This window comes from Leptinotarsa decemlineata, unplaced genomic scaffold (assembly GCF_025532065.1).
Source record: "Leptinotarsa decemlineata unplaced genomic scaffold, Ldec_3_MD MMD2_tig00004307_RagTag_RagTag, whole genome shotgun sequence".
Classification (NCBI taxonomy): Eukaryota; Metazoa; Arthropoda; class Insecta; order Coleoptera; family Chrysomelidae; genus Leptinotarsa; species Leptinotarsa decemlineata.
Window position 1 is genome coordinate 19,104,138 of NW_027412606.1, and position 26,070 is coordinate 19,130,207.

Genomic DNA, 26,070 nt, shown 5'->3' on the forward strand with positions numbered 1-26,070 from the left:
GGAGATGGATTTAGAGCTCACGTTGGAGTGCCTCTTCGATTAAGTTATTTAGTAGGAACCTCCTGCCTGTATCAGTCCTTCACCCAGTATACAGTTTCTCGATATCATGCGAAACAATGAAATGAATCAGATACAATTCTACTATGATGGGACACACAGATATCCTCAGAATTTTACTACTATATTCTGAATTAAAAAGATTAATTCCAATGGAATTCAGTTATATCAAAGGGTAATGTATCTTAAACTAAAAAAAGAAAGGAAATAATAGTTTGGCAATCATTAACTATTTTCATACTATACTGAAAATCATCAAACAAATTGACAACTGATCCAAGGAAATATTAAAGATAAGGTACTAAGCTATTGCCACGGAAATAACAAGCAAAGTGCATATATACAGAAGGGAGGATATCTGGTTGACCTTATAGAATAAAGTTAATTCAGATAAAATGGACTGCTTAAGTATCCTTGATAAGATAAATCGGAAGATAAAGATAGAATGGTATCAGTCAACTACTACAGAACAAATCAGGCCAGAAAACAAATTCTCTCAAGTTTGCATTTATTTCTCAAAGAGAAATTAATTGGACCAAAAGTAGGTCATATAGAAAATAAATGCTTACCTGAGGAATTGTCCTGGAAAGGTACTGCCTGAATGTCACCAAGCAATCAACTTCAACTCTCCTGTCCACTTCCAAATGTCCTAGTAATAATGATAACGTCACTGCAGCAACAGGTAGCTCGAGAATAACATGCCAAGTATTCAGTATCTGAAATTTTATAAAGCGTAGATACTGATTTCCTTAAGCAATTCAACGATGAAGGAGGTGTGCAAAGCAGATACTTCACTAACTGTATTTTTTTTATAAAATTTTAGAGCAATTCAATTTTTAAAAAAATATCACCAAGGTAATCTGATGTTCTCTAGAAGAAACTCTGTGATCTCACTGTATTTAGAGGATGACTTGAAAATATTAAAATAAAAAGAAATGAATCCTCTAACCTAAAAAAAAATACCACGATGCAGAATTTCTTCTTAAAACAATTCTAGCCAAAAATATATGGAGGAATAGATAATTTAGTGAATTAGCAATCTTTGCAAGACTCTAAATTTCATCGATGACTGGATAAAAGCCAGTATAAGGTAAATTTGAAAAATAACCTTCAATCACATGCAGTGTAATTATCACTAATTACAGAATTAAACTGATTTCTATGACTGAATAGAAAATCCAGGAAAGGCAAAAGATATACTTAAATAGATCTCCACAAATTTACTATGAATAAAGATAATTTCAAACAAAAGGTCAGCACGTACCAGATATCAACCGTTCTCATCAAACGCTGGGAAGGAAGAGATCTTTCTATCGTTTCCGTCGAAAACGAATGCCCTTGGTCTTTGCGTTTTTTGTTTTCGCAGATCCAGCCGGCAGTGACTATTATACCGTTTACGGAGAATAATATGATTGAAATTGTGGTGATTAAATTATTGATATTATAGGTAACATTAAGAATATATGAATGTAACGAAATATTCGTTACAGTACTCCAATAGGAAGTAAACAATCTTTTGGTAGTATATCATCTGTGGATAGTGACACGAGCACACTTCATGACGATGTGAGAACAACTCTATTCGAAACACCATCATCGTCCCACATCGATTCCTCGGATCCTGACACCTCACCTAATATGAATGGAAGTCGTGAAGATGTTTTGTTGAAACATTTGAATAATGTAAAATCTGGAAATCCAGCATATGATGGAACATTTGGTGTACGTATGGATCCTATTACACAAAAGCTGAAAATGGGAAGTTTATTGGTACATTTTAAAGATGGAAACATTTTATTTTGGGATGCTAATAAAGTGAAGAAATATGAATGCGCAGGTAGTCCAGACTTGTATGATATGATCTTTTTGAAGAATCCGCAAGATGTTGATAATGAAAAAATTATATTCCAAAATATTGAAAATAACGAATGCTCCATATAAACAATATCATCTGAAGAAAGGTTTTAAAAATACAAATTTTAAAAATTTCGTGAAGTTATCAAACCTTTATTAGACTCACGACAATATCCAATAAGAAGTAGAAGTAAAATTGGTGGAGCACTCAAACGAGTGAAAATGGAGAAAACATATCGCTTTCCCCATTTCCGAATGTTAATTCCACAATACGTAACTCCTCGACACCTTTGGTGCCATCTCCTTCTTCTCCTGATGATGCTAACTTTGTTAACAAAGATACGAGACTTCCGACATGTTGGAACGCTAGATTTCTGTTGAATCGACATGTTTTTATCTTTAATGATGTATTTTGAAACGCCCTGTATACACATTAATATCATATTTTAAACCGACATGTTTTATTCCTTAAATGATATATTTTGACGCACCCTGTACACTTCGACGTCATATTTGTTTTTCAATGATGTATTTTGAGATACCTTGTACACATTGAGGGATCGCACGTTGAAAACTTAAAGCTTCGTGGAACTGTTATGTTTTTTCTTAAATGATGTATTTTGACGCACCCTGTACACTTCGACGCCATGTTTGTTTTCAATGAGATACCCCGTATACAATGACGGATCGCAGGTTGTCATATTTTTTCTTAAATCTGATTCATTATTATAAAATATATCACTTTCGCGCTTCCAATTTTCGTCGAGTAGTTCACGATTAATTCCAAAACCGGCAACGCTACATTACTCCATACACATTGATTTATTGTACAACTGGCAACGCCGAACCTGCCATGCTGGCATGTATTGACATTTGACAGATGCAGTCTTATGAGTCTAGTGTTTACAGTGTCCTTCTTCAACCAATAGATAGTTCAGCTAGTGACTCATAGATGACTCTGTGTGTTCTATAACTTAATTTTCAAACCGGCAACGCTACATTACTCCATAAACATTGATTTATTGTACAACTGGCAACACCTGCTTGCACTAGCAACCAGTAAAACCTCGATCTCCACCACTCTTTGCATCGATTACGTCACACGCGCCTCTCGCTCTTACACACACATACACATCTTTACATGAAATATTAATTATTTCCCAAATCTAAGTATATTTTCCTATCTTCAATATGATAATGACGATTACATTCTATGGAAATAAAAATAAAAATGCTGTCAAGTATAATGAATGAGTCAATATCGGTCCCGACAAAACTAACGCTATAAATACCCAACATTCGCAGTTAACTTCAATATCTTACGATGGTTTAGAGGCTAAGGACAATGTCTACGGCGCGGACGACCCAGGTTCGAATCTCATAACTATAAACTTTTTTTAATTAAAATCACGTGACAAGGAGGTCTGAGCGCTGATGCGGAATCCTAAGGGGGCCGAGGGGTGAGGAAGAGTCGCAAGAGGGCCTGAACGGTGATGCGGAGTTCCAAGGGGGTCGAGTTCCACGCTTGAATCGCTACAATACTCGTACCTTCCTGCGTCGATGACGTCACACGTTTCTCTCTTCCACTCACTAAAGTTTATCTCCGAAATACTTTCCAGCGACGCTCGACCTTGAATTGCGCCAGAACCCGCCTTGTTCATCTACTGGTTTGAATTTCCCGCTCTATGCCTGATAGCTGATTGGTTGACTGAATGACGGTAAAAGTGGAAAAGTGGAGGTGGTCTGAAGTGGGCTTTGAAGACTAAGGCTCAGTTTACACATAATGGACGTCTGGTAGAGACGAGGGGCTGACCTTTACTCCTTTCGTGTGAAGTGGGCCTGAGGTCCAAAAAGGTCCAGAATTAAGCTCCATAAGAAAATACATGGGATTTTGAGCCAGAACTCCTATAGCTCTATTACTACGCGGTGTTGAATCGGCGCATAGAAAGTTGTCTGAGGCTCCTGGAGGCTGTATGGTTCGCTAGTTGAATCAGGTTCCATGTTGGAGGTGACTGATCAACTGAATATTCCAACAGATAATTCCTAATCATATACTTTTGAAAGGGAGTGGGAGAGGAGTGGGGAGGAGTGAGGATTCACCATATTCGTTCAAATAATACGTCATCTGTTGGTTTCGGTTTTGGTTCTATTATTCTAACATTTAGATTAATGTCCAGTCCTGGATATCCCAGTCCACCTGATGGCCTGAGTTTATGTTTCTTCTCCAAAACTACAACTCTCTGTTCCAAAGCATCATATTTTTTCATTGTAGACGCTGTTATGTCAGACATAGCATCATTTTTTTTCATTGTAGACGCTGTTATGTCAGACATTTTTATGTCTACATCACTTGTAAGTTTGTCAAATTTACGAGTGAAAGTTATCCGAGCCTCTGCAATTTTATCGTCAAATGCTTGCCGGGCGTCCCGAGCAATATTGCCTATTGTGGATTGTATTGCAGCTTGTAGGGCTAGAAGTATAACTTCCTTTGTTCCATTAATATCCCCCTCAAGATATGATACAGTTACACAATCACTCTTGTCAATTGGTTCACTTGTATTTTTCAGTGGTTTTCTTTTTCTACCGAACGTATCGATTGTTTTAGACATTGTGCACTCTACGGTGATTCTTTTCAAACTGACATTTCTTTCATTCACATTATGCTATGAACTTTGCAGTAATTGGTTAGGAAAATAGAAATGAAGCAAATAAAATTTTTATAATTTTTTTCTATTCATCAAAGTAACTTGGTGAAAGTGATACATATATAATACAATAATCACAAATAATAAATGTTCCGGTTTGAAGGAATAAGCAACAACACTCCGAATGATGATTCAGTTATTCATCTCAACAGTCAACAAATTGATTAGTTGGTCTAAGGCACACTCCTGAGAAAAAGAATGATCGATTTCAGACACCCAACGAATGTTGTCATTAGGATCATTTCTATATATCGCTATGACCCCATGGAAGAGTTCGAGTGGTATTCGGAATGATGAATCTTTTATCGTCTTGATATGATAACGCGTCTTTATTTATCAATTCAGTGTAAATATCATGCAATACGCTTCTGACTGAGTTCATCTTCCTGAATATCATACCTCCCTCTTCGATGATTTTTTGACAGTCTTCACATGTCAATTCATTCTTTATAACAGATCGTTTGACACCTTTGGCTTTCTTCAGTTCACCATCAACAGATTTCACATAATACGCTTTAGCACCTGTACCGTAAAAGCTGATTATTGGATCATTTGGGAATTCATCCTTGAAATTACCCAGAACTGACTTCGTCACTGGAATATTGAATTGGTTTCCTATTTTATAATTAGATGTATCGAACTCATTCATATTATTTTTGATAAATTCATAGAAATTTTCTGTATTTACTTTGAGAATGAGGGAGTCGGTATCAGTGTAGAGTAAGGACGCATCTTCTCCAAACATTTGTTTGATACATCGATAGAAGAAATCATACATAACTGTTTTAGATAATTCCAGAATGGAAAATCCCAAATATAGTGGTTTATCATAATAAACTTCTACTCTAGCCAATTGAATGGCAACAAAATTTTCTGTAAAAATGGAGCATTTTTTTAAATTCAGTCGCGAAATGAGACAACTAGCACCTATAGTTCTTTTTATATTTTCCCAATGTGTAATGAGTCTAGCATCAATTCTATTGTCTAAGTTTTCCATTGTTTTTCCATAGACTGCATTATTCATTAGTTTGTAGAAATCTTTTTCAGATTTGTTATTGGAGTTATCACGCATTTCAGTATTCAAATCTATAAAGGGCTCCATCCAACATGATTGTTTGAACCTCAATACTCTATATGTGTTCATCACTCTCAAACCATGTATGACAGCTTGCTGTAAGTTTTTATAGTTTACAATATATTTTGTTTCATCGTTTAAATTTGGAATTGATTTCGGAACTTTCGATTTTGCATATGGAGGTATCGAACGTTCAACTAAGAATGGAAAATCGAAATGTTTATCGTGAAGTTCTTGGGGATAATGTATATCCACTTCTTGGGGATAATGTATATCCATAAGGACTATCCACATCCACATTCATTATATCAAGATTGAGAATTTCATGAGGTGCTAACAATGAAAATTCACCTGTTGGTAATGGTTGTGACATGCTGTGACCATGTAGATAGATTTGTTGCATCCAAATATGGAATGAATGAAGATGGTTCATTTGAATAATAATTCGATAAAAATTTATTGTTTGCTTTATGTTTCCTTTCACTACATTGACTGATTCCACCAGGAATATCTTTTTGAAAGAAGTGAACCATATCAATGTCAGTTAGTAATTCCAATTCAATATTAGTATATTTCAACATGGCATCCCACGATAATCCGGGTGCAGTGAAGTATTGTGCCGGATCCAATTTATATTTATCAACAGATATATTTCTAAAGTTTTCAAAAATGTCACATAATAGTAACACATTTGACTTCAAATATAAATCAGACTATCCACACAAATCCTGACATTCGAACGAATTCCAAACAAGTTCAGCTCTCCCATAATCATTATCTGATATATGTTCACGATTGAGTTTATCGTAAAATTGATTTTTTGTTGGAAGTCTTGGATGATTCAGTTTATCGATGTCATCAACAAAACTATAGGGAAATACACCTTTCTTTCCCATCAAATTGAAATTTTCAATATGTGAGAAATGTTTGCGCATCTCGATACACTGATCAGATATTTAATTTGCAACTAAATTCTCCAAAGAATTAGGCATCAATCTGAAACTATCAGTGAATCTCATTTTCAAATAATTCTTCTTTACTCTACCATCTTTATCCGTATAGGAGTGTGTGAAGGGATGTTCTGTGGAAGATATATATTTCTTATCAGTTTGTGGGATAACATCCACTTCATCTTTGTTTTTATACAATTCCTTTATGAATAAGTGACAATCATATATACTCAGATTGTGAAAAATTATAGGAATGAAATTTGGTAGTTTAAAATTCAAATTACATGATGAATGAGCAGCAGGGGACTTTTTTTTCCTGTGAGATCTGTTTAAAAAAAAAATCTTTTTAAAATCTGTTTTTCCGTTAATCAGCTGTCGCCCCCATACGAACGTCAACTCTCAGAAGTTGAGAAACTTGTGCGAGCTAAGGACTAACGAGGTCTTACCTTTCAACGTGTGATTCCTAACACGGTTGCAGAATCATTCCAGCTTCAACCAGATAAATTCTCTCGAGAAAAAGATCTGGTCGAAGCGGGAATCGATGACAATGATCTTTCACTTCAAATTCACCATCATAGAATTGTTTAGAGAAAATGCCACAATTTGTGGCAGAAGCAAACTGTTCCTCTTCCTCAGGAGTTTGTGCATCCATAGGAATAGGAAACCTGTGATGATTTTCATAAATATTTTTCAAATCATCTTCGATTCTGCTGACGAATTTCTGGGCTGCATCTACACCCCTATACGGAACAAATTTTAACAAATCATCATTTTATGAACATTTAATCAAATAAGCAAATGAATAAGGCTCATGTTTAAATGTCTTGATCGAGTACGAGTATTCTGGATTTGGTTTAGTGGTTTGAATCGACTTAAGTACTGATTCAAAATCGGCATACACTAAAGATGGTAACTTCATTTGTTTCTCAAAGTTTTCAAAAGTAAGTATATTTTCAGGCACCATTTTCCCATATTTATCGACTTTGAAATTGGTTGATGGTGTTGTAGTACTCAAGTGATTACAATCATTTATCTTATGACGTGATGATAATTTTTCATCAGAAAAATATAATAAACAGCCATCACAAAAATATTTCTTATGTTCATGAGCCGATAATTGGCTTGAAACTAATCTTGAAAGATCTTTGATTCAACAATAATGACTACTACCGAAATCATCTGTGATAAATAACAAATTGACATTTTTTACTTGTTTCAGGGATTTCAAATCATTTTATATAGTAGACAATGGAAGTCCGAACTAGTGAAATTCATCACGAAACATTGTCAATCACCTTCAAACAACAAATTGACATGTCTCCTAAGTCTTCTCTGAGAGTAACGTAATGGTCCAATTATTCCATACATTATTCTACCCTTCTCGAATTTACTTTCTGAACCGTACACATTAACTGAAATATCATTTTTGTCTTCAAATTTCACAATATTCTTCAAATTTACCGAAAAATTCATATCTGTTACATCTATGACTGTATTGAAATGTGGATATGATGAAACTTCCGACGTTCTATTGATTGCAGGAACTAATGCTGAAGTGATAGCCCATACAAAACAATGCTGATCTTCATTACGGACATTAACCACGGCCTTCCTACGCTCTATACATTCAGGCAGCTTCACATATGAACATCCACTGAGCGGGCTGTATTTATTGATGTTCACCTCCAGAAACATGATTTTTTCACAAGTCCAACCTTAAATACGAATCAAAATTACTGATCCATCCAATTAAAACTTGGTAGAAATGCTTACCTGAATCACGTTCCTGGAATTCTGTAGTTTGAGCGATAATCCCATTTCGAAATCCAGCAAATAAGGAATTCAAATCGGTAGATTGGTCAACTGTTCTATTCTGAGAGTTAAATGAGTTGGTTTATTTCAGGTCTTGTGTTTGCAGAATATAACTCCCAAATACTTTCATATTCACTTTGATGATTTTGTGAACCCTGATGGCTGATTCCAATAATTCTATAACTTTCTGGCTGATTTTATTAAAAATAGCATGTAATCGGTGAAAACAATGTAACTCTGCACCCTTTATGTAGCAATCCGACGCTTGAAGGCACTCTTTATAATTTGAACACCATCACTCAATTGTACACATGCATTATTCTTATGTTGCAGACTTCTATTGTGAGAATTCACTTGAGTCAATGGAATCATCACATTACAACAATTACATGTAAACATAGGTGTTGCAGCGTCATCTAATCTCACTCGTTTCACTGCCACCTGCACGTCACCATCGAGAGTGAGGGTAGAGCCATGCGTTACGTCATAGCTATTGCCACATCGAGGAAGGTAAGGGCACATCGATGAATACGCATCACTCAGCCAAACGCCGTGGAGTGCACATCTTGCTCTCCTACCGTTGCTGCTGGGGATAGAGCGATGCGTTACGTCACAGCCTTCACCACATCGAGAGAGGTGAGGGCAGACCGATGAATACGCATTACTCAACCACACGTCGTGGAGTGAACATCTTGCTCGCTTACCGTTGAACGGTTGCTGCTGCTGTGACGTCACACCACTACTAACTTGGTAGACTCACACCAATGGAGCATCCATTACTTGGAGGATCTTCGAAGTATGCAGACGTATGTTTGTACATAGACAAGCACATGATGAGATATACACACACACACACAAAATCTAATATGAATAAAAATCTGAACGATCCATGCACCAGACACTTCAAGGTCACATCGCCTTGACTTCACTAAGCAACAACAAAAAAAAGTAAATGATCCGTCATAGTGGCGGGAGGAGGCTTAGAGGCTTAAGAGGCCTAGTTCAGTCCACATGTACCATTTTCTTCTGAAATTTTTATATAGTCTCCGAAAATTACGATCAAGGTGTCATTCGATTCACATTGTCACGCAGAAAGTTTGAGGATAAGTTTGAAAAGGCACTGAAATAAATTACGAAAGTCATAAACAAATTAGTTAAAAAAATTGAGGTTTGGTTTTTTCTGAATATCTCGAACAGAACTCAAAATTTTCGAATTTTAAAAACAGATAGATGAAAAAGATCATTGAATATGTTGAAAAAAAAGTTTTGACTCCCGGAGCAGTACCTCTACTAGTTGCCATTTTTACAGAGCCCTGAAACTAGAGCAAAAAATGGGTAGCCTGGCTTTCGCGCGCGGGGCGTCAATCTGACACAGCAACAAAATTATTTTCAAGATAATGAATATGAAAATTAAGGAATGAAAAAATTCATGTATTTTTGGAATACATCAATGAACAATAATTCGCGATAAAAAAAATTGCATCCCAATTTTTTCATCAATTATGCATTTGTTAGTTGATAAATAACTGTTAAATAACTAACTAAAAACCTTTTCCATTTATTTTTTTTTGATACTCAATTGCGCACTAGAAGTAGCCATATATGTTTTATTTTTAAAATGTTTTTTCTATTTTTTTTATTGCTTTTAATATAATTTTCCTTGGAATTTGTCTTTTTCATCCGCTTTTTTGTATATAAAACCATAATAACTCTTTAAAGTATTACAGATATGACAATAATGCTCCAAGTCTTTTTTATTTATTATTTATTCATTAACAATTTCACCTTTTCATTTGAGTTCTAGCTTTATTATTCATTTTTATTGTTGTTATTGAAAAAAATCCTTTTCTTTTCAATGCACAATTTTAATTTTCCTATTTTAAAAGAAAAGGTACATGTGAACTAGACTATGAATAGAAAGTGGGCGTGTCGATTTCCCTTGTGAAGTTGCTATACCAGTTGACAACGAAATCATTACACACGGCGCCATTCAATTGTGTATGTAGTAAAAAATTTGAAATTCGGAGTTCTTCGAAGCTGATATTTTTTATAATAAACCTCGTGAAAATCTTCACAAGTCAAGAATTTCCAATAGGACTGGAATAAATAAAATAGATAAAATTTTCTTTTCAACGATATAGCACATATGGACATTTTCATTTGAATATGGTGGTACTAGGACGTCAAACAACTCTATATAAAGAGAAACTAATGACGAAATTTTTTCAGTTTCTAAATGAAAGTAAATAATTGAAATTTTTCACTCTTCACTGACTTTTATTATATGTCAATTTTCACTTCATTGATATCAAAAATCTAAATAAGAAGTGGTATTTTCTTAACTTCGACATCGAAATGTACCTTTTTTACTATAAAAAAATGATACTGTGCTGTACATTTATCTGTACCAATGAAAAGTGTCATTTTTATGAATGAGAGCTTTGACACTTCCACTTTTTTATTGGCAGAGAAAAATAAACAGATTATTATCTGCGACAGGTTTTTATAGTATAAGAGAGTTATTTCGAAGTCAAAGTTCAAAAACTACTAATTTCTATTTAGATTTTCGAGATAAATGATGTTAACAATGGCGTTTAAAAAAAATTGATAAAAAATACGTGTGTGAGTTAAAAACTTGAATTTTCAAACTTTCATTCAAAAACCAAGCAAACTTTGATACGGAAGCGTATTTCTTGGAAATTACGACTTTGAATCTCGAAAGTCGAAATTTCGTGTTTGAAGTCGTAATTTCGAAATTACGAGATTTCTCGAAATTTCGAGAGAGAGAGAGAGAGAGTTGAAATTTTGAGATTAAAGTCGAAATTTCGAGATTGAAGTCGTAATTTCCAAGAAACAAATTATAAAAATATGTGGCCTTTCTGCGCTTCCGTACTCCGACGTTAACATCCTACATCGAGTTTGACAATATTTCTTTGTGTGAGAAACAGTTTTGTGGATGAAATTGAATATTTTCAAAAATCAATGTAAAAGTCGAAGGAGATTTTAATTTCATTTAGCTCTTCATCAAGAGCGATAAAACCAGTAAAAATATATTCGATTACTTATTCAAAACTCAACCGTTCTTTGAAGTGGGAAATTCAACATACTCAACTGATGTGATTATCAAAAATGACAGCTAATACAAGTGATGAAACGGCACAGCAATAGTGTGCCAGCAGATCTTGAATTCGTATCTGCCTATGACTACATATTTTTCTCGAACGTCGCTGATGCCAAAACGAAAACAACAAATGGAATAGAATGAGTTGAATCAGTAATTTCACATTCGAATACAGGACCATTTTGTTGTCTCTTTAATTTCACAACCATTGGTATCAACTGTAATCAATTATTTAGTCTGGGCTTTAAGTTTAGATTCGTATTGAATGGACATACTTTCAGTAAAATTAAGTGGTTAGGCTCATTCGATCCGGAATATTGTCTAGATCATCGTGAAATGAAAAGAAATTAGTTCATACAAATTCTAAAAGTTATAAACAAATGAATACTCTACAAAGCAGTGTTCGGTTTTGTTGTTTATAATTCGTAAGCTATCAATATTTTTGAATTTTGAAAAAAGATCCTTGAAGAGGAGGAAATTTACTGAAAAAAAGTAGCGACTTCCGAAACGGTATCTCCAAAATTTATAATTTTAATTTAACGCTGAAAATAGCCGTCCGCCCGCCATTTTTAGGTTGCGCGCACGGCCTCTAAGCGAGTACGTAACTTGAAAATATTTTTTTTGAGGTACTTAAGTGAATAGAAAAATTCAAAAATATTTATGATACAATCCAAATAGAGAAATGATTCACGATGGAATTTTTTATTGAAGTTAATTTTTCAATAATTTGGACAAAAATTTGTTAATACAAAATTTTTTAGAACTTCCTTTATTGTTCAAAGTGAAATAAATATTCAAATAATTACCGTGCAATTATTTCGCTCCGTGGAGATCTTCTTAGATCCATACAAAAGAAGATTGCATGATAAAAGTTCTGAAAATTTTAATACTTTGTTTATAATGATTTTTTTTAATAAACAAAGGAAGAAAAACCACAATAATGTTGTGAATTTTTTTTCCATTTATCATTATTTTATCGTTCTTATGTCGATAAAAGACGTTTATAAACTGAAATAAATAATTTGTTTATAAATTTTTTATAAAAAAATGGCCTATTTCAATATTTGAAAAACAAATTGTAACTATATAGAGAATTGTCAATTAATAGTAATAATAATTGCTTTAATCGTTTTTTTATATATATCTACTGTTCAAATTATTAGTTGAGACTTTTTTTTAAAATCATAATTAACAGTTCTCTACAAAATAACAAAAAACATTCGATTAACAATTTCATTGTTTATCTACTCAATAATTTGTTGTAAACAAATACGCAACTTGGCTTTTTTTTACAAAAGTTATAAAAATTATAAAAACAACCAAGAGCATACAGAAATCTAAGACAATTTTTTTCCATTATTTATTCAATTTTGAAAATACACGTGCTGCAAAAGTTGCACCAGCTGATCCATTTGTTGACTTTAATGCTTATATAACTTTTAAACTATTAGAGATACGACAATAAACCATCCGATCATTTTTGTAGATAATTAAATTATCTTTCAAAAGCCATCTTGCATATATTTTTTAGTAATTGTTAACTTGTTGTTTTAGGCATTCGTTTATAAACATTTTTCTACAAATTTTCAGGCTCACAGCTCAGTAAATAATGCAAATTCGGATATTGAACTTCAGAGCAATTTTGTTATCGAGATGAAGATGAAAATAATGACTCTGATGATGGAGATGAGGATTTCGAATACGGCATGGTCACTGATCAACAAAACGAAAAAAGTCAGCTTATCAAAAAATTATTAACGGAATCTTCGGAGCAGATTCAGACGATTCAGAAGATGAAGCAAAAGAGAAAGAAGAGCAAAAAATCGAAAAACTCCCGAGTAACAAATGAAAAAGAATAGCACGTTCACTTCCAAACCTAGATATTGCAAGTACATACTTCAAAAACTTCCCCCCCAAAAAACAGAGGAAAAGACGAAATTAATAAAATAAATTGACTGCTTTATTATTCTTGATATGATAATAACGTCTATTTTCGACGCTAATTGTGAAATAACGATTGGAATTCTGTATTTGAAAGAAATAAACTGCTTTCAGTTATATAAATATCATATCTACTCCCAAAATTTATCGAAATTCATTAATAGCTTATGAAAAAATGAACAAATAAACAGATAATCAACTGCAACTGTGAAATAATTTATAGTTTAACGAAATTGCTTTGGATTTCAATATCCGAATTCGCATTATTTACTGAGCTGTAAGCCTGAAAAGTTGAAAAAACTCGAGGAAATCGTTAATTTTCATAAACAAATGCCTGAAACAACAAATAAACAATAACAAAAAAATATATGCAAGAAAAGATGATTCAATTATCTACAAAAATGATCTGAATGTTTATTGTCGTATCTCTAATAGTTCAAAAGTTATACGAGTATTGAAGTCAACAAATCAGCTGCTGCAACTTTTGCAGCAAGTGTATTTTCAAAATTGAATATATAATGGAAAAAAAAATTGTTTTCGGCATTTTTATGCTCGTAGTTGTTTTTGTAATTTATATAACTTTCAAGAAAAAAATTGAGCTAAGAGGTACTAATTGTTAAGTCAATAAACAATGGAATTGTTAATGAATTTCATTCTGTTATTTTATAGAGAACTATTAATTATGAATTTAGGTTCCAGTGTTAGGAATCACAATTTAAAAGGTAAGACCTCGTTGATCCTTAGCTCGCACAAGTTTCGACTTCTGAGGGTTGTCGTTCGTAGGTGTGCGACAGCTGGTTACCGGAAAACAGATTTTTTTTAAACAGAAAAGAAAAAAATGTCTTAACTAATAATTCAATTCATAAATAATTAAAAAACTATAATAAACAAAAAAATATTATTATTGAGAATTTTTTTCAATCATAATTGACAGTTAAAATTATAAACAAATGGAGATAGAAATTATTTGTTTCAGTTTATAAATATCTGTTATTGAAATAAAAACGATAAAATAATGATGAATGAAGATACATTTTTTTACAACATTATAGTGTTTTTTCTATTATTGTTTCTTCTTCGTTTATAATAACTTCAAAAAGTTATTATAAACGAAGTATTTTGTTAATTAACAATTGTCTAGATTATTGAAAAATTAACTTCGATGAAAAATTCCAACGGGAATCAGTTCTCTTAGGTGTTTAGATCATATCATGAATTTTTAAAATTTTTCTATTTACTTCAAGTACCTCAAAAAATTATTTTCAAGTCACGAACTCGCTTAGAGGCCATGCGCGCAACCTGAAAGTGGCATGCGGGCGGCTATTTTCAGCGTTAAATCAAAATTATATGTAATGGAGATACCGTTTCGTGAGTCGAAACTCTTTTTTAGTAAATTTCCTTCTATTCAAGGATCTTTTTCCAAAATTCAAAAATATTTATAGTTTACGAACTATAAACAACAAAACCGAACACTGCTTTCTAGGGTCTTTAATTATTTATAACTTTCAGAATTTTGTATGAACAAATTTACTTTTTCCACAATGATATAGACAATATTCCGGATCGAATGAGCCTAACCACTCAATTTTACAAAAAGTATGTCTATTCAACACAAATCTAAACTTAAAGCCCAGACTAATTCATACAAATGTATTTCTGAATTTGTGAACTCATATACTAACAAAGTCACCGACAAAGAGAGGACAGCGCTATGTTGCGACATCTTCGGGTCTCACTTTGCACGCAGCAATTAAATCGAAGGCACCTTTGGAATAAGTAGGAGATTTGAGCCGGTTCTAAACCTCCCCCCACCACTATGACGTATTAATTGCTTTTTTATTGGTTGTTGTTTGGTGAAGTCACTGTGATGTGACCTTGAAGGGTGTGGTGTATGGATCGTTCAGAAATTTTTTCCCGGTTCTAATCCTCCCCCCACCAATATGACGTGTTATTTGCTTTTTTTTGTTGTGCAGTGAAGTCAAGGCGTTGTGACCTTGAAGTGTCTGGTGCATGGATCGTTCAGATTTTTTTTTTCATATGAGATTTTGTGTGTGTATGTGTGTGTGTGTGTTAGAGAATGCACGGTACAGGGTTTCATCATGTGCTTGTTTGTCTATGTACAAACATACGTCTGCATACTTCGAAGATCCTCCAAGTAATGAATGCTCCATCGGTGTGAGGGCACCAAGTTAGTAGTGGAGTGACGTCACAGCAATAACCGTTCAACGGCTAGAGAGCGACATGTTCACTCCACGACGTGTGGCAGAGTAATGCGTATTCATCGGTCTGCTCTCACCTCCCTCGATGTAGTGAAGGATGTGACGTAACGCATCACCCTACCCTCGCTATTGATGGTGACACGCAGGCGGGCGAGGACTGTGCAAACGTCTGCCCTCTCCGAGAGCGCAACGATCACTGCTTGCTCGTGCCGGCAACTGTTATCACATCAAATTGGGAGATGGGCTTGGCTGTGACGTCAGGCATCTCTAGTCGATAGCAACTAGCAATGTGAACCTTTCACGGTTTCATGGTGGGGGTGACTCGCACTGTTTAATATAAAAGAAATGCCTGGCACACTATGAAATCAGTAGACGAATATATCTGCAGCAGTTAGCAATTGGTAGAGTGTTATTCAGTTCGTAATAGAAAGAAGACGGTGAGTGTATTTGTCTGTTGGAAATTGTTTATATTTTCATATATATTATCATCATGTCCGTTTCAAAAGTAGACTTGAATAAAATTAATAATTTGATTGTACAGGAGGTTGAAATACTAGAGCAAAAGGCCTTATCATCATTGCCAATTGATGAAGTGTACATAATTAAAAATGTGTCAACTTATTCTACACGATTTGGTAAATCAATTTTATTAACTTTGCAAGATGTGAGCAATGATAAATTATTTAAAACATGGCTACCAAAACGTATTTCGTTGCAATTCAGTGATGACGATATATCTTGTATCAACTCATCAGGTGGTAAATATTCGATGGTGTATTTAGGACAGAGCCAACAAAGTTTTGCTGGCATGAAAACACGATCTCTAGTTAAATTCAATATGATTGAATAATAATTGTAATAATTTATAGCGAATTTCTTTAGGTCATAGCTTACAAAGTTTTTTGGTGTGAAAACGCTAACTCTAGTCAAATTCAATATGATTGAATAATAATAGTAATTATAATGAATTTCTTATTGTTTTATTAATATTCATATATTAGATGATAATTATATGGGAATATAAACATTACTAACTTAGTTGAATACACCCACTTTGTAACTACAAGTAAAATGGGAATGTGAGTATTATATCACTGAAAAATTGGAGGTTGCTTATTGTTTTTTTTTATTCGATTTCAGTTCCACCATTTAAAGATGTGGATGCAGTACGCAAGTCAAGATTGGGTCGATGTTGTAGATCTCAAATCATCGGTTCAACATTTGTCGTCTAAATTGAAGGTGTTGGGTGATGGAGCCGAACATGCAAGCAATTATGATATGAGTGTATGCTATGATGAAAAACAAATCGAATTATGCCTTCGTGATGCTGAGAACTATTGGAGTGGTGCAGAAGTTTGTAACAAATTTTTGGATAATGAATTGGAATTGTGGCAACTTTGTGAGGTTATGATTGAACTGAACCTAAGAAGATTCCTGTATAGCCTCCAACCATACTTGCCAGAATGGAGTATTCATCACTTTGAATTGAATGATGAAAATCGAGAGGAAATTGAAGATGGTCGCGAAAATGATGATTATGAGGAAGAAGTTATTTTAGATAGTCTGTATGTTCCTGTAAATCATAAATAATGTCAAATTAAAAACTTTGTATTATTTTCATGTTTTATTTATTTGAATCTCATGAAATACAATAGAAAATGATTACAAAACAATAAATATGATATAAAATACAATACATGATATAAGTCAGTTACAAATAAAAAAAAGATCATAAAACAGTATATGATAGAGTGAAAAAAAGTGTCAATATCTGCTATGAACTGAACCATCCAATGCATTGTATGTTAAAACTGTATCATGCAAAATTAATGCATATACTTTAGTGTTGTCTGGAAACTTGGTCTTCCTCGTCTCAAACTCAATCTTTATATCAATAGTTGATGATTTTGTTGCATTCGGTTGATGGGAACAATCGATGACGAATAGTGGATTCTCTCTAAATTGCCCAATGTCCATCAGAGGTTCACTCATATCTTTATCATAATAACTTCGCTGGGAACTCTCAGAAGCATAATAAGCAGGAGCATCAAGTTTTTTATCGAAATTCAAATTCCAACGCTCATATGGATAAACTTCAGAATTCAAGTATACTCGAATACTATTGATATCAGCAGTTGTGAATTTTGTAATATCCTGTGTTCTATCTTCAGATGTGGTAGTACTTTGGAATGCGATGATGACAAAACGAGGAGTTTCCAATGCATTAGTTGTTTTGATGGCCCATATGTCTGAAGAAGTCCCACGTAATGATGGTAGTTCATAGAGGTCCCACATACGATACGCCAACTTGATTTTGGCATTCAGACCGCTTTTGTTTATTCTACTCAAAAGTTTTAGCTTGTGTTTATCATCTGGTACAATATGTCTTATTTTCCATTCGATTTTATTTATTTCCAAATCAGCATCAACCTCACCTATATACGAGTTTTTGAATGATCGAGCGATAATCAAAATCAATTCCTGTTTGGCATTCAAGATACTTTTGTTGTAATCTTCAGCAAAACCCATCAAATATTTCAGTGGTAGTTTTCCACTAAAAACATGACTGTTTGTATCCAAGATATCTTGCTTCAATTGTGAAAGTCCCCAACCAGATGTCAATAATGTGTTAGCATGAGATTGTCCAAATGATATCATGGTTTTCATTGTAGATGTTATCCCAGGTTTTCTAACAACAGCCACTTGTTCACCACCCATTTCATAACGAATTTCGTCAAAGAGAAATGCAATTGCATTATTCGAGAGATAGCATGTTTTCGCTACATCTTTGGGGGTGAATTTACCTTCTATGTAAATGAAGCTGTCGACAATATCTAGTATAACATCTTGATTATTGATTGCAATTCTGATTTCATCCGAATTCCTGAATAGCGGTGATCCATAGGGCTTATATGTGTGCTCATGTGAACTTATGAGAGAATGATCGAGCACTGGTTCATTGAATATATTCAACTTTTCACTGTTTGTTTCGAGCACCATTGTTATTTTCTCACTTTCAATCCAATCGATTTCAAAAATTTAAGATCACTCACAGACAGAGCGTTATGTGCTAACTGTTTAGCATACACTTGTGGAATGATCTTTTTTTTATGCACACTTTTCTTTTTATGCACACCTTTCTTTTTGATAGTGCAACTCGTTTGGGATTGTTCAATGCGATTTTGTCTATTGTAAATGAAACCCATAACAACAGTTATTCGATTTTCTTCAATTCCAAAATAATGAAAATCTCTTCTTCACTTCCAAAATCGATAAGGTTATTTTTTTCATCCAAAATACGCACTGTAATGTTGTGAATCAATTGACGACCTTCTGGACTGACAGGCATATATATAATACTGTGTGGTTCTTTAGTAAGATTGTAGCCAGGTTCAACATCAATATCGAATGAGAAAAGAATGTGAGATTGATTTGAAAGGGTTATATTTTTAGGAGTGATTAATTTTTTGGGAAAGAAAGTTTTTGGCTTTCTACTACTCCATCTGATACAAAAAAATGGATGAGAGAATCTTCCAAAGAAAGGAAGGATTAATCAATTTGAAAATAAGTAACTTTATACATGGATGTGTAGATCATGCAAAGAAGTAACTTTCAGACACAAATTGAAAGAAAGTTCTCCTGAAACAGCTACTTTCATATAAACATTGAATTACACGAAAGAAAAAATTCTTTCGAAACAAATACTTCTATATGAACACTGAATTATACAGAAGATACTTTTCTCTATTCAGTTTGTATATCGAACATTCGTGGAGGAATAAGAATCAGATATCATTCACATGAGTTCTACTTTGAATGAATGGTAATAAATTGTACTCACATGGAACACTGTCACCCTAACTGGTATACAGAAGAGTACTTAGGGCAAGTGTCTTAAGGCGAAACACGTGTATACCAGTTAGGGTGACAGTGTTCCATGTGAGTACAATTTATTACCATTCATTCAAAGTAGAACTCATGTGAATGATATCTGATTCTTATTCCTCCACGAATGTTCGATATACAAACTGAATAGAGAAAAGTATCTTCTGTATAATTCAGTGTTCATATAGAAGTATTTGTTTCGAAAGAATTTTTTCTTTCGTGTAATTCAATGTTTATATGAAAGTAGCTGTTTCAGGAGAACTTTCTTTCAATTTGTGTCTGAAAGTTACTTCTTTGCATGATCTACACATCCATGTATAAAGTTACTTATTTTCAAATTGATTAATCCTTCCTTTCTTTGGAAGATTCTCTCATCCATTTTTTTGTATCAGATGGAGTAGTAGAAAGCCAAAAACTTTCTTTCCCAAAAAATGTGAGATTCTTCACCATTTATATATGAACCTGATATTATATTGCAATCTAAGCGGATAAGTCTCACAGTTGTAATGTTTATTGGTAATGATGATTCATGTATCTGATTTGGTGGAAATATTCCATGAGCGAACCCCATCATTTCTGCTATAGAATTTGGATGTGTCAGATCAATTTCATATTTGGATCGCATTTCACATTTGAATGTATTATTATCGGCGTGTAGATAGAAAATATCATCTGCAACGACATCATTTGGTTTTTTATCATGAAACAATCTGAACATGATATGTTTCTGTATGACGGCATTGATCTCTTCTATTTCGTAAGCACCACATGGAATTTCAATTGTCAACTTTTGGGGTATCGATGAGTTGTCATTACTGATTCTAAAACTAACTAAGTTATTAGCTTCAGTTATATTATTGATTGTATTGCATCCATAGAATCCCAAAAGTCCTAATCCATAACGACTGTTCCTATCCAATTCAATTGGTGGAAAAAAATCCGCACTCAAGACACTTGTCCCGACAGCTTGTAGCTCGAACTTTCGTGACATGACTGATGAATATTTTGAAACACATTTCAATTTATTATTGTACACAGCAACAGCACATTTGAGACAATTTACACTTTTTGGAAGGTGTTGTATTGTAATAAGTATCATTTTTATTGATACCAATATTCACATCCTCTATATTACAAATACAACACATAGATTTTCGAGGTATAGGACCATCATTAACATCCGAATCTGAATTTTGATCGTGGTGGTGCTCATAACAATATCTATGTTTCATTATATCGATGTCATCTTGCAGATGCTTAGGCAACTTTTCCCAAACATATGCAATCTCATGTGCAACACATGCAAGTATCACTTCCTTAGGCATATTTGCAAGCATCACTTTATCCATTTTTTTCAAGGTACCATATTTTGAAAACATTCTAAGTGAAAACCCCATTCCCTTGATAGCCTCCCGATCCAGTCTCGGTGTTGAATCCATTTTTATTTGGAAAATTATTTAGAGAGAAACTGCAAGCACAAGTGACCACAGAGAACTGTATTAAATTTCTGTTGTCGATCATAGTTATATTTGATTTTTACATTCGAACATTTTCGAAAGAATCGAGTCAATTCCAATGGTGGGGGTAGATCTCCAAAACTATCGAAATATGTGACTTCTTTCCCACATTTTTTATATGCCACCCAATGTGTTCCTGGTCCACTTATTCCATCTAAATTAACAATAGCTGTCTCGTTTTGTTTTGGACCTGAAGATGGTAATCTATCACGCATAAAAACACCACGAAAATGTGGAATTTTCATTTTTTGTGCATAATAACTGAGATCGAGATCAGTAAGAGGCCTCTGAGGTAGGGGTTCAATCAGTTTTTTGTTTTGTTTGTGGCTTTGTATGGTTTCAAATATAGTCCTAAACCTTTACGGTATGGTTTGAGATATATTCCACTTCCGCGTTCGCCTAATGCTACAGCCTCCATGGTTTTATTGTGACGATTGGCTTCCATTAAAGCCGCTCTGCTGGCTTTTGCCGAATTCACGGCCTTGGCAATACCAGCAGCGGCTCCCGCCAAAGTTCCTAGTGCGGATAGTCCAGCAAAAATTGGTATCAATGGTAAAAGTCCACCGATCTTGGGAACAGGAATTATGCGTGGTGTGCGGATTTTCTTCTTTCCACCGGCAGCTTTAAGGTATTTACGTGCCGCCTGCAATGCCACAGTGATAGCTTTTTTGCTATTATTCGTCACAAATTGATTCCCACCAGCTTTCTTCAATACATTTCTTACTTTATGGACTATCCCAGCACCAAATGCAACTTTTTTAATATTATTTTTCTTCGATTGTTTCCTCTTACATTTTTTCTTATTGGTACTACAACCCATGCCCATATGTCTTTTCGCTTTCATAATGTTGGTGACAAGTAATGCAGCTGCTCTTTCCCCAATACTCGCGTCCTTTGATTTAACCCTATCCCAAGCGCTGCATTCAAGTTCTTTGTCGGCTAAATGTCTTGCTACAAGATCAGATGGATGCTTAGAATATTGAATATCGTGTTTTTTGCATTCAATATCTAATTTATTGATTCCAGGATCGTTACGAGCTAAACGTTGTTTCAATTTTGTACCCGGTCCACAGTATTGATATCCTCCGGGTAGATGTAATTCGAAAGGAAGTTTGTTTATTAAATCATTAACAAAACCACAACCTCTTTTAATTTTACGATCACTTTCAATACGTCCGTATCGTTTGATGGTACACATTGAAATGAATAAGCTAATAACATTTATATAGTCTCCAACCACGGCACGATGCGCATTGTAAAACAGAAAGAAAAGTTTGCTGTTGATAATCTAGATGGGAAATTTGGGTGTGGATTGAATGGACAAAGAGTATTCAGACATGGTCCACTACTTCCATCATCAGTTCGAGGACTCATTATAGGACCTTCAAATTGTGGAAAGACGAATGCAATGATATCACTATTAACACATCCACAAGGATTGAGATTTAGAAATGTGTATCTCTATTCGAAATCACTCAATCAACCTAAATATCAGTACTTGCGAAGTGTTTTGGAACCTATAAAAAAATTAGGTTTTTATACATTCAGCAATAATGCAGAAATAGTGGAACCCTCCGACGCTAAGCCTAATTCTGTTTTCATTTTCGATGATGTGATATGTGAAAAGCAAGATATTATTAGATCATATATCTGTATGGGACGTCATAAGGATGTTGATTGTTTTTATCTAGCACAGACATATTCACGGGTACCCAAACAGTTAGTGCGTGACAATACCAATTTCATTATAATGTTCAAACAAGATGAGACGAATTTACATCACATTTATTCAGATCATGTTTCACCCGATGTAACATTCAAACAATTCCAATTGATGTGTGTTAAATGCTGGGAGGATCAATATGGATTTTTAGTAATTGATAAGGATAGAAAAATAGATGAAGGTAGATATCGCAAAGGATTCGATAGTTTTATATACCCATGATCTTGTTTTTGAAACTTATTCGATCACTGAATATTGTAGAGGTCACTTCATCAACGAATTGAGCTATAATTTAAAAAGGGCATTATGGATACAAAAAACGATTCTGAACATAAAAACAATGAAATGAATTTGAAACGTCAACTAGTAGAGACAACAGAAGCTGTCAGACAGAAATTCAACTCTATCAAAAATGATAATATTGAAAATCGTTCGACACTTGAAAGATTGTATGAGCCCATAATGAAACCATTGAATGTTTTATCATCAAACGCTACTTCTAAATCAGCAGTGTTATCAGCAAATCGTGGATCTGTTCAATCTACTTCAAATTATCCCATGAGTACTCCAATAGGAAGAAAACAATCTTTTGATGGTGTATCATCTGTGAATAGTGACACGAGCACACTTCAAGACGATATGAGAACAACTCTATTCGAAACACCATCATCGTCCCACATCGATTCCTCGGATCCTGACATCTCACCTGTTATGAATGAAAGTGGTGAAGATGTTTTGATGAAACATTTGAATAATGTAAAATCTAGAAATCCAGCATATGATGGAACATTTGGCGTACGTATGGATCCAATTACACAAAAGCTGAAAATGGGAAGTCTAGTGGTACATTTCAAAGATGGAAACATTTCATTTTGGGATGCTAGTAAAGTGAAAAAATATGAATGCGCAGGTAGTCCAGAATAATATGATATGATCTTTTTGAAGAATCCACATGATGTTGATAATGAAGAAACTCGTCAAGTATATTCCAAAATATTGAAAATAACGAATGCTCCATATAAACAATATCATCTGAAGAATGGTTTTAAAAATACAAATTCTAAAAAATTTCGTGAAGTCATCAAACCACTATTAGACTCACGACAATATCCAATTAGGAGTAGAAGTAAAATTGGTGGAGCACTCAAACGGGTGAAAATGGAGAAAACATATAATTCTAAACCTGCGAATTATGTGTACTGGAATTCACCGAAAGAGTTAGTTGCTCGCCTACGACTATTGGTAGCATCAAAGTCAGCTGGACATACCGGACATGATAATGAAATAATTTCAATAATTGAAGAATTACGTGAAGAAGGTATAATATATTAATATATATCCACAAGTAATGATCACTGTCACATCATCATTCAATGCAGTAACATTATCACTTTTTTTCTCTTTAATCATATTGAAATAGAATGACTAATGAAGTAAGTGATATCAAACGACAAGTTGTTAATGAATTACATAGACCTGCAAGACGTAATTTTCGTAGAAGAATAACTACCATCAAAGTTTTTGAAGATCTATGGCAAATAGATCTAGCTGAACTACAACCTTATGCAAAAAGTAATGAAGGATACCGATATATACTTGTAGTAATTGATTGTTACTCAAAATATCTATGGACTGTGCCAGTTAAAGATAAAACAGGTAGTACAATAACTAATGCAATGAAATATGTACTGAAGAAAGCCAAATTTTCCCCTAAACATATACAAAGCGATCAAGGGAAAGAATTTTTTAATAGAAGCTTCTCATCTCTCATGCGAGAATATAATATCAATCATTATTCAACATTCAGCACAAAGAAGGCAGCTATAGCAGAAAGAGTGATTCGTACAATAAAGGCATGGCTCTACAAGGAATTTTCGATGAGAGGTCACCACAAATGGCTTGATATTCTTCCAATTATAACTAGTAGATATAATAATAAAGTTCATCGTACAATAGGTATGGCACCCATCAATGTTGATTCAACAACAAAATTGAAATTCAAGGGTATCAATGGAATTGGAGGAAGACAAAGTTAACCCAAATTCCAATTGAATGATATTGTACGTATAAGTAAATACAAAAATATTTTTGAAAAGTCTTACACTGCGAATTTTACCACGGAGCTATTCAAGATTGTTAAAATTAATAAAACCATCCCAACGACTTATAATCTTGAAGATATGAATGAACAGCCGATTAGAGGATGTTTTTACGAAGAAGAGTTATTACGAACCGAGAATCCTGACGTATATCTGATTGAGAAGGTGTTGAAGAGAAGAAAAAATAAAGTATATGTAAAGTGGTTAGGTCATCCTAGCGAACAAAATTCTTGGATTGATGAATCAAATATGGTTTAAATGTATCTAATAGTGACTTTTATGAATAAAGTAATATTAAAGTTCATTATTGTTTTCATTTCAATTATAAGTATGTGAATTGCAAAATATTGCAGCGGTAAACATTGCCCCAGCCATTCGCAATGTTCTGTGTATACCAAACCAAATTAATTGTATACTCCATTCCCGCTTATATTTTTCAACTCACGATATTGAAAACACATTATCATTCCCAAAACTAATCGCCGTCACTTTGAAATGCAGTATCCAACTCTTTTTGCCAATTATCTCTCACTGATAATGCCGTCTCATAAAGCTTAGTCGACTCCTCAAGCTCAGCCTGAGCTTGCATTCTCGAACGTTGATGGAATTGCTTATCTTTACCAATTTTTGAACGGAGTTCATCAGCATCTTTAGACATTCTAGCCAATTCAACCTTCGCTAATGCAATCTTGGCATCTAATGCTTCAAGAGTTTTATTATTAGCATTAATAGCTCGCTTACTCTTTTCAAGTTCAGCAATAGTCATCTGTGCCTTTACAAGACGGCATTTTGCTTTCCTTTTCATTTCCCCAAACCGATGGAGGGGACTGAAAGAAGATAGCGGTTCAGCTTTCAAATCACTCTTCATTTCTTTAGGAGTACCTTTTGGCTTCCTCTTCGATTTGTCACTTTTCGTTGCGGGTTTTTTCTGTCGCACAACACTTTTGGATTCTTTCTTTTCTTTAAAGTCAGTGACAATCGATGAAGATGCCTTAGTAACCTTCCTCTTGATTGTTCTAGATTTCTTATCAACACCAAGAGGAAGGGTAGATGAAGAGTGTTTGAGTGATGATAATTGCGAAACGATCGGATTTTCAATAATAATTTGCTCA